Source organism: Puma concolor, chromosome C2 (genome assembly GCF_028749965.1).
Source record: "Puma concolor isolate L17-30 chromosome C2, mPumCon1.1.hap2, whole genome shotgun sequence".
Taxonomy (NCBI): Eukaryota; Metazoa; Chordata; class Mammalia; order Carnivora; family Felidae; genus Puma; species Puma concolor.
In genome coordinates this window covers 12,592,515-12,606,286 of record NC_141675.1, presented here as the reverse complement: position 1 = coordinate 12,606,286, position 13,772 = coordinate 12,592,515, and positions in this window count along the sequence as shown.

The following is a 13,772-nucleotide window of genomic DNA, read 5'->3' as shown; positions in this document are numbered from 1 at the left end:
AGCTCCAGGAGGGGAATAGCATTGCTGGATGGCAACCTGTGTCTCAGATGTCAGCAGCCTGAGGAGCCCTGGAAAGTTTCTCTCACAGTCCTTTCTTGTCGAAGAATGGCTGGCTCAGTGAGGACAGAGCCTCCCTGGAGACTGTTCCCTAGAACCAGGGTAATATGTGGGGTGGCAGGACTGGAGGCAGCGAATGCCAGTGAGTACACTGGCCAGTTTCATAGAATGGGAAATAGAAGTTGAAGAGAGTTAATTGCACCAACACCTTTTCTTTTGAGTCGTTTCTCTTTTACTCTTTCCTAAGAATGTCTATGTACATTCCTTTATTTTTTCTGTCTTTCCTGCTGTCTTCAGACAAAGCACCTGACTTCTTAATCGTATTTTCTTCTGTTGATAAAAGAGGGAGATAATCTGCTTTCATTCTGGTATTCGTCAGATATTTCTGGAACATCTCTTAAGTTCTGGGTTCTGTACAGGGTATTAAAAAGTGTAAGAGTCAACAAACAGACCCAAACTCACTGACAGAACCCCAGAGGTCACCTGGCCCCACATAGTCTAGTGGGAGATAAGCCCAACTGATACTTACATAAAATAATAGTATATAATATGCATATTCTGTAATATGTATACTCAAACATACATTCATATTTCTATGAATTATAAATAAGGAAAGAACCTATCTATGCTTAAAGTGTCCAGAAGCCTTCCTGGAGTCAAAGAAGTCTAAATCAAGAGTCAGTGAGATGCACAACATTTGGGGAGAAGTGGGGAGGGGGTGGTGGAGAGAGAACAAAATAGATGAATTCCCCTTTTTAAGTTCAATGTTGTTGTTGTCGTCGTTGTGGTTGTTGTTGATCCATTATTGGATTTTCTACCTGTTTGCATACAAATTTAAGATAGTGGATACAAATTCCTAACTCTTTATACAAAAGTGGCAAGTAATTTAGAATGGGTTATTGGGTATTTGCTCCATACATCTTTATTTTTCTTCACGTGGATATGTGCCTTCACAATATTACATCCTTTTTGCCTGTTTTGACCTATTTATACAACCCAGGAAAAACTAATTTTATCCCTCTTCATTTCAGGTAATTTTTTTTCTTTTCAGATCAACCTGACGCTCGCCAATGATCTAAGGTGTGCCTTGAACCAAGCTCTTGAAGCAGACTCCATGCCCAGAACAGTTAGCTCTCACTTCTAACAGCTTAGCATTTTCCCTGAAAAAGCCACAAAGCTATTTTAACTTTCATCTCTGGATAGTGTCCTGAATAACAAACACATTTGTTAGTAATGTGAACAATGGCCAGTTTGCTAATTGCCTTCACTTTTCAAACACTGCCTGATTGAACTGGGCTCTGTTTTCCCGCACAGTTCAATCACTTCTGTACAGAAAAATAGATTCTCCACCTTCATGCTGTACTTAATAAAAATGCTCCAAACTGGCTTGTTCCTAATACCAGTTATACAGAGACAGCCCTCCAAACTGCAGACATCAATGCTTTGTGGATCATCATAAAAGAAGGAAGGTTTTCAATGAGAAGGAAAGATACAGTTTAACTCTAAAGATAATCATCAGGGTTTTCAAAATCTCTCTCTTTTCCCATCCCCCACCCAGGCAAGCAGAGTGAGAATCAGTAACCACCTGGATGGAAACATCCTCCTGTAATAACTCTGAAGTTCAAGATTTCCCAGTTGGGGGGCACGGGGAAGGGCACACAGTCTAGCCCAGTGCGAGTCCTCTACATTCTCTTCCATGGTTGCTCCCAGACCACAGTCTTTGACCTGAGTCCTGAGCTCCAACCCAGTCCTCACCTTTTACTCCTTCTCTGATATTTATTTTTATCCTTCTGACATCTGTTCTCATTTTTTGCTATTTTTTCACCCTTTCCCCAAGATTTCAACTTGATTGATTACAATGTAATCATAGCTATAGATTTGGCCTTATGACTATCAAATATGTGGTTCTTGGTTCCAAAGTTCATGGCCTCAGGCTGCTTAGAGTACTCATTGTTTGACCCCCAGGACTCTGTTCCTAAGACTGCCTCAGTCAAGGAGAGAGCCTTAGTATGTCTCAGGCAATCCCTAAAGTGGAATTTTATCTGGAAATAATATAACACCCTGGTTAAGATTGTGGAATCTAGAGTTAGACATACTTGGATTTAAATATCAGCTCCATGAAAACACAAATTAAAATATAAAAAATAAAAATAAATAAATAAATACCAGCTCCATGAATTACCACTTATGTGACATTTACAAGTTTAGTTACAATCCTTTAGATTTAATTTATTCATTAAGTGTTGATGTTGATAGTACCTACCTTTGGGTTTGTAAGAACTAAATAAGACAAAGATAGCAAATGATTAGCCCATAGGCAAATAGATATCATTATTAATATCATTATTAGCATTGTTGGTAGTACTGTATTAGCAATAATGAATTACAACAAAGGGCATTTAAAATTATCTTTTTTTATAATTCCCACAGTGGTTATCACATACCTCCTATAGGGTGCACATTCAGTAGACACAAGCAGATTGACTTGATATGTTCATAATTAGTGAGGCCATTTCAAAGTGGGAAAGCAATTTTTGGTGCTGACACAAATTGTGGCCATTGAAGATTTTGTCTAACGTGGAAACAATACCATTACTTAACGATTGTGTTTGCTGTAGGAGTGTCACAAATATTTCATTGAAGCTACAAATGAGGAAATTGTCATTTAATTTTAAAAAATTCAAACTCACTTCTCTACCTTTACAATCCTACACCTTCCCCTAAATCAGGAAGTGTCAAACGTCAATTTATATCAGAACAACTGAGGATTCCCCAAACCTGCCTCCAGATGTATATGTGTGTCATGAGCCAGGAATCTGAATTTTTAACAAGTATCCCATATCATTCTTCTTACAGTACTGCCCAGACCTCAAACCTGAGGACAATTTTTTTGAATAGAAAAGGTCAGAAAAAAAATCAAAACCTCCTTTGCTATTATTTTTAATTGAGATATAATTGACTTATATTAATTTCAGGTGTCCAACATAGATCAATATTTACATCTGCTGTGAAATAATCAGCACAGGAAGTCTGATTAATATCCATGACCACATACAGTTACAAACTATTTTTCTTGTGTTGATAACTTTTAGTTATCTGCTCTTAGTAACTTTCAAACATACGCAGCAGTTTTGCTAACTAAAGTCACCATGCTGTATGTTTCATCCCATCATTTGTGTTATAGCTGGAAGTTTATACCTTTTGACCCCCTTCACTCACCCCATACCCCACCTCTGGCAGCCACCAAATATATTCTCTGTATCTGTAAGTTCGATTCTTTAAAACATGTTTGATTATCAAGTTTTGCAACTGAATTATCTTAGTAATTGTTAAAGTCTCTATTTAGCTCTTTGCACGTGGATGAGAGAAAAGGATTGGCGCAAAGAGGTATTTGGCTGCTTCCCTTCATGTGTTAGTTTTAAATGCCTTCAAAAAAATTTTTTTTAATGTTTATTTATCTCTGAGAGAGAGACAGAATGCGAGCGGGGGAGGGGCAGAGAGAGAGAGGGAGTCACAGAATCCAAAGCAGGCTGCAGGCTCTGAGCTGTCAGCCCAGAGTCTGATGCGGGACTCAAACCCACAAACGGCGAGATCATGACCTGAGCTGAAGTCAGATGCTTAACTGAGCCACCCAGATGCCCCTAAAAAGTCATTTTTGACTTCAAAAAATTGTTGCTATGATCTCCTTGGACTTGCTTCACATGTAAATCATGGGTCAGAATGGCAGTCCCTGTCATGAACAAGGCCCACGCCTCTCCCAGTACATCCATTTCCTGCTATTCTATTATATCCTAAATGCATGTCCAAACCCCATGCTCAGAACCAGTTTATTATCCAGAATGTCGCATCATACTCCATGCAATTGGCTTCCATATATAAGAACATAAATTAAAAAAAAAAAATGTGTCTCCACAAATTCAGAAAAAAGTTTTCTGTTTGGGCAACAAATAGGCCCCAAAGAGGATAAATGAGCAAGAGGCGATTCTGTGACCACAGTCTATATTTTAATAACTTGTTAGACCCTTTATGTATGATACTAAATTCTCTGAAGGCCACCAGATATACATCTAGTGCTGGGTCAGATCAATGCTCTAAGGAATCTTCTGGAGCTTTACTGAATAGTAGGAATAAAGCAGAAGCTTAGTCTTAACTGAAGCAGAGATAAATTTAGGAAGGAGTTAATTATATTTCTCTTTTTTGATACCTCAGCCAAAAGATGCTCTAAAATATAAAGATGAATATATGTCACAAATGGGAAATGTGTGGAGATTATCCCATTCTGGGTCTCCTAGGGCAGTCACATTTCCTAAAAAATGTTCCTAAGAGGTAGGACTATATATAGTAAATAGGTTAAAGCAAAAAGACACAGGCCCATCTCATTTAGCCCTGAGGATTTGTTTGAGCTAAATGAATAAAGGCTATTAGAGCCACTGTGATGTAATCCTTATGTAGAGGAATTTCCGCATGCTGAATTTATTATATATGTAATTACATGCTCATTGATTGATGTCTTTATTATCTGGAGATTAGGTGGTATTATTCAAGTGTAGGCACAGCCAGACACAGAGCATAACCCACATTCTCCTGATATTTACCTGCCAGAGCATAACAAAGTTAAATTTTAATATCTAGCAAGCACATTAGTCACTGGGATAATACTGTTTTTTGTTTTTCATTCCTTTGGAAAGCGAATCATTTTCTGTGAATGTAAGTCTTCCCTGAGGGAAAGAAAGTAACAAAGACTACCTTAGGTAGTTAAAACAAATGGTTTGACCATTGTGGTAGACTGAATAATGGCCTCCCAAAGATGTCCACATCCTAGAGCCCCAAACCTATGTTAGCCTGTGTGGCAAAAAGGACCTTGTGGATGTGACTAAATTAAGGATTTTAAGATGGGAAATTACCCTGGATTATCCAGATGGGCCTATCTAATCAGGGGGTCTGTCTAAGAGGGAGTCAAGAAGATTAAGATCAAAGAGAGGACAGAAGTAGAGGTTGGGGTGATGAGCTTTGAAGGTGGAGGATGGGGCCACAAGCCAAGAAATTCAGGATGCCTCTAGAATCTGAAAAAGACAAGGAAACAGATTCTTTCCAAGAGTTTCCAGATCGAATGCTGACCCCTTGATTTTAGGTCCACAAGACTATTTTGTACTTCTTACCTCCAGAACTGTAAGATAATACACTTATGTAGTTTTAAGCCATTGCATGTGAGGCAATTGGTCGGAGCAACAACAGGAAAGGAATGCAGCCATTGTGCCTTAAACTGAGACCCGCGCGGTCTGGTTCATAAGACAGATGCTGTTCTGGTTAACAAGCTTTATAAAGATTAATCACTATGCAAGATAATGCTAATTGAGATATGCATGTAAAGAGAAATGAGGTGAACACAGGACTGGGTAAGCAAAATGCACAAAGAGTTATTAACATGAAACCACCAGAAACACAAGACAGGGCCAAGAAGAATAAAAGTAGTTTAGAAAAAAAAAAAAAGAGAGAGAGAGATAAGTTTATTACAAGCATCATTGGATAGAAGTTCTCAAACTGTAACAATATGAAAAGTGAGGCCCTGAGCAAACTTCCCCACTATTCCACAGCTGGTAAATGGTAACCAGAATTTTTTCCCCAGAAAGTCTGGCTTCAGGGCCTGTGCTCTTCGTTTCTCTGCTCTACAATCTTCCTACTTATTTTATTTTATTTTTAATTTTTTTTTCTTTCAACGTTTTTATTTAATTTTTGGGACAGAGAGAGACAGAGCATGAACGGGGGAGGGGCAGAGAGAGAGGGAGACACAGAATCAGAAACAGGCTCCAGGCTCCGAGCCATCAGCCCAGAGCTCCACGCGGGGCTCGAACTCACGGACCGCGAGATCGTGACCTGGCTGAAGCCGGACGCTTAACCGACTGCGCCACCCAGGCGCCCCACTTCCTACTTATTTTAATGGGCAAGTGTTTTTTTAACATGGCAAAGTCTCAAGAACTGTGTTAGGATCATTGGCTGCACAGGAGTGCTTCAGACAAAGATGGCAAACAAGGACAGGAAAGACAAGAAGGGAAGGGAAACACAGGAGGGATCGGACCCAAGAAATGTCATCGGAACAACAGAACCAGCAAACAGATGAGAGAGTAGTCAGATGACAGAGAGGAGGACAATGAAGATGCTCCAGGAAGGCAGGGGGTCAGAAGAGCAGCAATTTAAGAACACTTGAAACCCAGAGGAGCCTCTACGTCAGAGAGGATAATGAGGACAGCCCTTGTGATGGCATCCAGGAGTTCTGCTGAACTCTGCATATGGCGAATCTCTTAGAGTGGATGGTAGGAATAATTGGGAAAGCTCAGCGGATACGCATTCATGTGTGCGCCAAAAACGATGTACAATAATATTCCTAGACACACTACTGATAACAGCTCTTATACTGGAAACTACCCAAATGGCCATGAACAGTAGATGCATAAATAAATTGTGGCAGTTTTACACAATGAAATCCTAGTCAGCCATGTGAATAGAGGGTTTACAGCTATACTTGAAAATATCGTTGAATCTTATAAATATGATGATATGTGCGAGAAAGTAGAGATTGAAAAGATCTTACGATTCTATTTAAATGAGGCTCAAAAGCAAGCAAAAGTATTTACAGTCATGAGAGCTGTTACCCTTGCAATGGGTGGGCAGGCAGTGTCCAGAGGGAACACAGAGGCAGCAGACATTCAGGACAACTATCCTGGCTTTTGATCATAGGTGTGTTCAATTTGTGAAAATTCAATGAATTGGACACTTACCTGTGCACTTTTCTGTATAATTTTATACTTTGATGAAAATATGAAAAAAAAAAAAGAAATATAGATCTCTGGGGTGATAGAAGATGTTGAAAAATGCATTTATGTCTGAATTGAGAAGTAACCAAACTGTGCTTACATATTTAATTCACAATGTGGAGAAAGTTTTCATAGCTGGTTGAGAAGAATCAGGATCCCATGTTTTTGTTAGCTGAACTGTTCTTAACACTCTTTGCAGCATACACGCTCACTCACTGTATAAGGAATAAATCCTTGTTGCTTGCTATTACTAATTACTAGCCACAGATCAATTTACTTATTATGTCTGACACAGATGACTTATTTTTTTCTGATGAACAGCTAATTCATGTCTGTGGATGGTTCAAATCACACATGTCCTAAAAATGTAATCCACACCAATTGTAAAAGAGATGGTTTTACAGCTCTATGAAATAAACCAGTATCTGTGTTTCTCTGTCCAGTGACTTGTATGAACATTCTGTCATCTGGGTACGCATCTCTTTCCTCTCCTGTTTAGGAATAGTCACTACTTTCCTGTTGTGCTCGAGATCTCCTTGTCTAAAAAAATTTTCTTTAATAGGATGTCACTAGGGTAGCCAATAAATATATGTGTGTGTATGCATGTGTGTGTGTGTGTGTGTGTGTGTGTGTGTGTGTATATATATATATATAATATAATTATATTATTATAATATTGTATGATATATAATATATATATAATAATAATGGGGAAACATCTATTAGGCACTATGGGTGAACACAAAAGATGGTGGTATGAATGTGTCTAAGCCAACACTCAGTTCCAGCCAGTTGTAAGTTTTGCAGTGTTTAGATTTAAAAGCAAACTGGCAAAAATCTGAATTATCTAATTTTTAACTATTATCAACAAATTTAAAAATTTTTAAGCTTTGTATAAGAGAGGCAAACCATATTGATGGTCAGGATTCAGCTCGCACATTAACAACTGGAGCCTTCTACAAGTGTGATTTTATTCACTCCTCACAAATGCCCTAAGAGGTGGGCATTGTACAGAAAAGGAAACTGAGGCACATAGAAGGGAAGTGTGATGGTCCAGTTCACACAGCTAATAAGGGGCCAGGCCAGGGTAAAATTCAAGTCTAATTATCCAAGTTACTATTCTTTTCCCCAACGAGAAAAGTCTCATATCCTAGCACTGATATTTGACTTACCAATCAAATTGCTTTTTTACTTATAGGGAATGAAAAGGTGGAACAAATATTTGCATTATTTGCTAAGAAATTTATTTTTAAAAAATTAATTTGAAGTGCCTTACTACTAATAGAAAAGTATTACCCAGTAATGGATTCCTCATGATTATTGTGGCAACAATATTCATTATAAAGACACAACAAATAAACCATTCACCTTATCTTAGACAACTCAGTGAACACAAAGACATGGTTTAAAATTGTATCTGAATAACAAATGACAAATGTCCTCTAGTGGAACAGATTTGTGAGGAGTCAGAATCCCCTTGTTTGGGTTTGAATTGTACAAATCTTTCCAAATTCTCAGTGCAGTCTTCCAGACCAAAGTCTTAGATCGATGTCAATTGGACCATCCAAGTTTACACCCAGTTTTCCTGAAAACACTTCCTCTTTGACAAATAAAAGAATAGGAAAACATTTATTTGGTGAACAGAAAATATAGAATTGCTAAGAAATGCTTCTTGCTTTGTTCATAATGTCTGAAACCGACATGAAATGCATCTTGTCTTTGAATAAAAGTGAACCCATTTGCAAACATAGTGAAACAGGGTAGATAAAATAAATGTGGGGAGAAAAGATGATCTATTTATTTTAAACAATTTTTTTCAGTTTTTGTTTAACATGGAAAGGAGTAAGCCACACCTGGTGCGGGTTCCAGCCCCTTCAGATTGCAGTGTTAGGACAGCTTTCATCCTTCCTAAATATCACAAGTTTCTTTTAAAAATGGGATGCTTGTTTGCTTCACACATTGTTATGGCTTTAGTATTTCAGTTATAACTTTCCATTTTTTAGGTTATTTGGTTAACATATAGGGGAAAGTGGGATCTGTGTTAATATCATTCTCCATATGTTTAGTATTCAGCAAGCCACGCGGGACTGTGCCGAATACAAATTTATTCTCAAAACCTGCTAACCAATGAAATACTGCTTTTTCCTTCCTTTAGCTTTACTTGTTAGTCTTTTTGACTTTTCAAACATGCTTTCCTAAAGACACTGCCATATACACCACCTTCTTTCCCATGACTCAGGCCTTGACAGTAAACCAAGAATGTTAATTATGTTCCCTTCACATTGTTTACTACATGAATTGGCTTAGACTCAAACATAAAGATATTTCATTATGAGCATAGCATCACCTTTTACTGTAGACGTTCTATAGTTTCATGGATAGAGCATGTCAGGCACTAAAAAATAAAAACAGACTCTCAAAGCAGCTGATACTTGCTTAGTATTTTCCCCTGAGAGAAATCGTCAATACATTCACCATTTCAAAGCTAGTAACTATATTGGGAGCTGAAATGCTGAAAGGAAAAAAAAAAGTATATAGTTTAATGTTTTGTAAGATATTATTATACAATATTATAATTTATAATACATATTATATATGTACATATATATAAATAAATCTATAAATAAACCGATGAAATAAAAAGACTATAAAACTGGGTTTTTTAAAAATGTTTTATTTATTTTTGAGAGAGAGGAAGTGAATGGGGAAAGGCAGGGAGAGAGGGAGACAGAGGATCAGAAGCAGGCTCTGAGCTGACAACACTCAGCCTGATGCAGGGCTCAAACTCCGGAACCAGGACATCATGACCTGAACTGAAGTCGGATGTTCAATTGACTGAGCCACCCAGGTGCCCTGTAAAACTCTTTTAAATGCATGTGTATCTTGCTTAGATTTCTGTTTAAAGTAGAAATTAACACACTTTTCTACAGCTTGGGAAACTGAATAAATATAAGGCAGGTAACACAGATTATTTCTGAGAACGCGTTCCATGCCTATTTCATATAGCTTTTAATCTGACATATGTCAATTTAAAAAAGCAATGAGATAGGGAATGTTCCTCTTTAAGGGCAAATTGTAAAAATATTTCTTTTATTAAAAGAGGTGTGCAACACTTGCAGAATCAAAGGCCATTCTAGAGGGCTCCTTTCGACCGTCATCCTTAGCCAATACTGAATTTTGTGGTGTTTCAAATGTTGACCATACACCCAAACAATGTGCCAAATGCTATGCTGTGTCCATAGGTTAATTGTAATAGTAAATGGTAGTCCCCACCCTTAATGAAATCCCTTATCCAAATGGAAAACACGATTGTAAATAAAAGAGAAGTAGACCCCTCATGGTGGGGGGAGGTGCTGAGTGCATCACCGTCCAATCTGTGAATTCCAAATTCGACCCTCCCATGTGGTAGGAGTTGCCTACAAATCCTATCACAGCAGCACATGCCACGGGAAGCAGCTGCAAACATTAATCATTTAAACATCGACATGCCAGCTCCATGTCAGAGTTTCAAGACAAATTAAATTTGTGCTTCTAGCTCCTTTTATCCTTGGCTTTTGCTCCAAATGCAGTGCCCACTTCCAATATTGTATCCTTATTGACCCTTTGGGCGATTGCTGATTCTAATCTCTCCTACTAACCTTTGTCTTTTCCTCCTGTTGATTAGAATACTCCTGATACATTCGGACTAACAACTGCCATTTTTTTTTTTGCAAATATCATCTTCCAGGATGACATCTGTCAGCTTTGTTCGGTGTGACCTGCACTAAACACAAACTTGCTGTAGTAGTAATTTTGACTCGTCAAGTTCATTAATCTTTGCCTTATGATTCGTGAAAGAGGGTGTAGTGTTGATTTATAAAATCCTTTCCCACCACACCACCTCAAAGACTTTGAGGGCTGGAGCCCTTCTTCTTTGTTCTTATTTTTCAAATTGGCTAGACCTCCATTCTTCAATATGAATTTTAAAATAAGTTTGCCATTTTATTCAAAAATATCTTTCTGGAATTTTATTGAATGTATAAGCCAACGTTGGGAGAACTGACATCTTTATAGGTTGACATAGAATTGACATCTTTACAGGTCTTTGCAAATATAAACAATGTATAGCTCTCCATTTATTCAAATTTCTTACCAGTGTCCTATAATAGAGCTTAAATATTTCCTTTCTATGGTTCTTTTATTGTCTTTGTTAAGTTTATTGCTAAATATTGTAGCACATTGAGAATGTTATCTTATTTTTTGTTTATAATTTCTCCTGGATTATTACTGTGAAAAGAACACTATCAATTTCTATCTATATTACCTTTGGCAACCCTGCTAACTCTCTTATTGATTCTAATAATTTGTGATTTTTAATGGTTCTATGCAGATGATTAAGTCATCTACAAATAATAACAGTTTTATCTTTTCTCTTCCTGGGTTTGAAACATTTAGTGCTTTAATTGAACAGACTCTTCAAAATTATGTTGAACAATAATGGCGATACAAGGTCCTTCACCTTTTTCTGGATTTTAAAAGAAAATGCATCTAAAGTTTCTCTCATATTTGATGTTTATCTAAGTTTTGGATGTCCATCTTTTATGAATGAAAGTAGTTCCCTTTTCAAAATCATTTTCTGAGAGTCTCTGATACAAATTGTTTGACGTTTAATGCTGTTTAATGCTGTTTATGTAGCAGATGTGAATTTTTTATTCAATCCCTCATATGGTCATCAGAGCCAGGACTAAAGAAGGCAAACCGAGAGTGTAGGGCACAAAATGTAAGCAAGTTCTCAGCCTGGGAGTGCTTAAATAGTACACCATAGATCCCTCACATACCTCACTTGGGCCCAATCCTGGAGGTGATTAACATAAACAGATCTTCTAATGCTAAACTTTCTTTGCACTCCTTGAAGAAGCCCTAATTGATCATGATGTATTTTAATATTTTATTAAATTCAGTTAGTTAATATTTTAGTTAAAATGTTTACATCTATTATCATAAATGAAGTGACCTGATAATTATCTTTTATAGTCCTCATCCAGTTTTGGAATTCTAGCATCTTAAAAAGAAAGGGATAATTTACTTTTTATTCATATTTTTCGGAAGAATTTGTACATGACTAGTATCTGTGCTTCTAGTCCTTTCTAACTCTGGAAAATGCTATGCAAGATAAGTTTGTACAAGTCATTTTCTCTCTCTAAACTTCGATTTTCATCATCTGTAAAATGAAGATCATGAAACCTGTCCAGTAGATTTGTGAAGAAAAGGGAATTTCTTAAAAGTACAGAGCAGTGAGCCTGACACAAAACAGGTGCTTCTCTAGGTTTACATTATACCGTTGATTATTTTCTAGAATCTACTTTCATTTAATTTGTGCTATACCACCTGTGTTCTCTTCCGTTTCCAGTCACAGTCCAGCCTTAACTCTTTATGACTAATTCCTCCATGTTGGAATGTGGTCAAATAATATTTTTGAAAAACTAACCAATGTGCTTCCCATCTTATAGATTTCTTGTTACTTCGCGATCCTTCTTTTCACGCAGATGTTTAGAGAGGTCTATGGTCATTGCCTCAAGGAAAGGTGGAAATGCTAACAGATAAAATAAAGGAATAGATTACATTTTTTCTTTCAAAAATCTAGATTTTTCAAGAGAAAAGAAGTATACGTAAAATATATAGAAGAATTGGGACAAAAGATGGATTTACTCTGAATAAGAATCAGGATACACTACCCTCCCCAAACGAAAACCACCCTGGTGAGGTAGAAGAAAGGATTGAAAGAGTTAACAAGGGGTGGAATGGTGGTATAAGCCATGGAGGTATGGGTTGGGCTGGAGCCTGCCCCTTTCTGGCATCAGTTTGGGGGATACAGATATGCAAGTCACCTGAGATAATTTTGGAGATTCCAGTGCAGGGGAAACCTATGCTCCCTTTCACAGACCAAGCTCAGGGTAATAGCAAGATGTCTGAATAGAAATGGCTGTGTGGACTGTCCAGGCACGAGGCACTGACAGCTTCAAAATCTGCCCACTGCTCCATTGTGACACAGGCACTGTAGAGGTGTGCAAGCATCCAAAATGAACATGGAAATAACGGGAGAGCCATAGGTGGTCAAACCAAATTTCCTAATCCCAGGGTAGTCTGGATTTGGGAAATGACTCCAAATCCCAAGAAGGTTCTGAGAGTTAAAGGAGAGAGGGCTGGATCCAAAGGAACCTGGCTATGGGGATTGAGCCTGGTTATTAAGACCAACTCAGGAAGGACCTGCCTGGATCAGCACCCAAAGACAGGCCGGAATGAAGCCATCCTAGTGGGTGCCAGCTTGGAGAGTTGATGGCCCACCCTCTGTGTTTCCTTTGAAGCACTGATATTGCGACACAAGCCCTCCAGGAATTAGACAGCACTCCAAGAAATAGGCAAGAGAGAAAGAATTGACCAAAATAAATTTCTACCAAGGAAAGGGCAAAGAGGAGGAATCCAGAATTGATGGAGCCAAAGGTTCTATCACCTGGTCAGATGGAGGATTTATAGTGGAAATTGTGTTCTGTGTGGAAACCTGAAGTTATGTTTCTTGCCCATCTGGGTTTGGGAACTGAAGGTCCTACCCACTACACACCTGTATCTCCAAATTAAGGGAAAAAAGGCTTGTCAAAGATGTGGCGATGTGCTTACTAGTTGTTATGATCTCTAACAAATTATTTAAACTTACTTTGCCTCAGTCTCCACATCTGTAGATGAGAGTATGGGCTTTATTGTAGCTTGTCTAATAATGAAATGAAATAATACATGTTTCACAGTGACTAGTGAATAATTAGTATTCAGTGTTTATCATCTAGCTTCCTAACTCCAACTCCAGAGAGAAAACCCAGGGAAAAGAGCTATAGGAATTGAACAGAAAAACAAAGAGCTGGGTGAAGGTGT